The sequence below is a fragment of the Salmo salar genome, chromosome ssa15, assembly GCF_905237065.1.
Source record: "Salmo salar chromosome ssa15, Ssal_v3.1, whole genome shotgun sequence".
In the NCBI taxonomy this organism is placed as follows: Eukaryota; Metazoa; Chordata; class Actinopteri; order Salmoniformes; family Salmonidae; genus Salmo; species Salmo salar.
In genome coordinates this window covers 25,634,550-25,637,701 of record NC_059456.1, presented here as the reverse complement: position 1 = coordinate 25,637,701, position 3,152 = coordinate 25,634,550, and the positions used below count along the sequence as shown (strand labels likewise).

Genomic DNA, 3,152 nt, shown 5'->3' with positions numbered 1-3,152 from the left:
ATGATATCTCATTGTCAACATAAGACGTATATCACTGTACTATGTGTGTCCACACAATACCCAAATGAATGATAACGCCTTGCATTTCTGTAGTTCTTTTTCTCTGGATACACACTGCTATTTCTGCAACTCCCCCTGGATAAGAAAGTAGGCCTTGAATAAATTCAGAGACATTGGACGTCATCCACATATATAGCAACATGTCAGACTTAAATACAGCTACTGCCCTGCCGTCAATAAATTGAAGAATGGAAGAGGGAATTTACAATTTATTGTAGTATTAATTGCTTCAAGGGCCACCTATTCATCAGCTTGTTGTCATCACAGAGATGTGTGTGTGTGTGTGTAGCAGAGTGTTTTCTCATTGGTCAATCAGAGGCTTTATCGTGACTGATGTCACGGGGTCAGAGTGCTATTTGTCAACAGGATGACAGCCTAGCTCATCCCTGTCTGTATGTGTGACTGGCCCTATGAACATGAATTTCCATTGAAATATACGGTTGTCATTCATAAATCATGAAGGATATAAAATGTTTAATAAATAATAGAATAAATGTTTAATTTAATTGAATAGAAACAAATAGGGGTCCATTTTCCTCATTCAGAAAATGTACAAGCGGTGAGCAAAATAACCGTTACATTTGAAATAGGCAGCACGGCACATTATTTAAGACAGGTTCCCAATACTACCACTGGCATCCCGTGCAACGAGAATCGATATTCATAAAAACCACAGGTATACAGAAGCAATATTAGTTGAATTTTGGTATTGTATTATTTTGGTACTGCATTTCATTTTCTCGGCCTATTCTTTATATAGGGCTCCTGAAGGGCGCAGCGATCACTTCAGTCCCTGGTTCGATTCCAGGCTGTATCACACCCGGCCGTGATTGGGAGTCCATAGGGTGGCGCACAATTGGCCCAGCGTTGTCCGTGTTTGGACGGGGTTGGCCGTCATTGTAAATAAGAATTTGTTCTTAACTGACTTGCTTAGTTAAATAAAGGTTAAATTAAAATCAATTTCTATGCTTTGTGTGTAGCAGCTTTGGCACAATGTACCAAAGAAACTATCCATCCTAGTCCTCCTGTCATATTACATTGATGGTTCAGCAGCAAGGTGAGCCGTCTGCCTTTCAGTTCCCCCCTGCTATAGGCTCAGCAGGCATCTGATTCACCCTGGCTGAAATACCACCACTCAGCAGGATATTACGGAACACTAATACTACTGGACACCCGGCGTCATCCTCTGGATAGCTTCTGTAATATCTAGAGCCACACCTAAATCCCTTCCACCCTGTTACTACAGATGGATGTATGTACCATGTCTTGATGTGACTAACCAGGGAATCAAACCCGGGTCTTGGTGCACCAAAAGAAGAAAGTGTTAAGCCACTGAGCTAAAAACAAGGTCTTTGCTCCGAAAGATCACAAAAGGTGGCATATCAATGCTAGCCCTACAGCCTTAACCTAATTATCTAACCAGGAGTCAAACCAGGGAATGCATTGGGAAACACTGGCTTAGAGAACTACCTTAGCAATCACACTCTGCAGTTCTAGGGTCGTATTCATTAGGGTCATATTCAATCATGTTCCGTAAACTCAGTTACCCCCCCCCATTTCATACTCTTCCAGCGCCATAGCAACACGCCCCCTCCATCTACTCATTGATCCTAGATGAAAATAGATGGTACCCGTGGCCATGCATTTCCAGCACCGGCATCGATTGCCCCAGTATTTGACCAATACCATATCCCTCATGCATTGATTGAGTACACGTTGTGTTGTGTACTACCGGGTATGTGTTGAGATAATGTTATGTGTATCTGAAATGTGAACTGCAAGCAAATTGACTCAGGATATGTCTGCATTCAACTGGTCGTTCAGATTGACATAGAACATGAGCTAGTCTTGGCAGTAGAGAGTTCAGGCTCTGGTTTTATGTGAGCTGATTGGCTGTGGGGTGAAATTTTCCCCAGATACAGATCTAGGATCAGCTTTCCTTCCTCCAATCCTAACTGTAACCATTAGTTGGGGTCATGAAAAACTGACCTAAGATCAGCGTCTAGGGTCAACTTCACGCTACACTAAGCTGATTGTGTCCAACTTTCATCTCCACTTTATCCCTGTTTGGAATGCCCTCCTATTGACAAGGGGTACTGTGGTATGGCCATGTCCAAGTGGCCACGAATCTCTCATACCTTGGCACTGCCACCACTGTAATGCGGGGGAATGAGAGAAGATGAGCAAAGGAAGCCATTTTAGACTAAAATGCACCCAGTGAGATAAAAAAAACTCATAACATTCACTCTAAATTAGATATGTCTGGATGTGGTATTGTCGGATGGCCTTTCCTTACCCGGGCCTTTCCTTACCCGGGCCTTTCCTTACCCGGGCCTTTCCTTACCCGGGCGCTGCCGCTTCAGAATTCAATCCGTTAGAGATTATCCTCTGAGCGTAAGAATTTATTCATCGCATCAATCAGGATAGGTGCCAAACATACAGCTGTCCTTCTTAACATATAACTAACAGACATACAACACTAACTATAGATTAGTTGCTTTGTTTCGCAATAGAAGAGGTTTACTAATCTGGGTTCTAATCTAACAACTCAGTTTAATGAACAGTATTTTTGTCCTGTCAGAATATGATTGGCATAAGAAACAACTGGACATGCTGATATTTGATAACATTTTACATTTTAGTCATTTAGCAGACGCTCTTATCCAGAGCGACTTACAGTTGTGAATGCATACATTTCGATTCCCCCGTGGGAATCGAACCCACAACCCTGGCGTTGCAAACACCATGCTCTACCAACTGAGCCACAGGGAAGACTGCGACTGACTCAGTCTGAGAATTTCCCAGCAGCATCTGAAAATTAGATACAAACCTCTCTGATGTTTGTGTGTGTATGTGTGTGTATGTGCGTGTAGCGATTGGATCATCTCTAACCAATCAGAATATCAAAGCCAATGGCTGTTTCTGAAACACCGCTTTACCCACATGTTTAGACTGGCCCGACCCTCCAGTTTCTGAGACCAATCATAACGGTTTGGATGTGTTCGCATTAAGGAAATCGTCGGTAGGAGATTAAACCCAGACTCATCGTGCAGAAGAAATGTCAGTGGGTGTGGCGTTTGGCCGGAGTGATG

The 3,152-nt window shown here is 43.0% G+C and overlaps 1 non-coding gene across 1 annotated transcript; it reads right to left on the bottom strand.

Moving 5' to 3' along the window:
• Positions 1-2,759: 2,759 nt before the first annotated feature.
• trnaa-ugc (transfer RNA alanine (anticodon UGC)) lies at positions 2,760-2,832 on the bottom strand. Its single transcript has one exon. It is a non-coding gene; the product is annotated as a tRNA-Ala (tRNA).
• Positions 2,833-3,152: the final 320 nt, after the last annotated feature.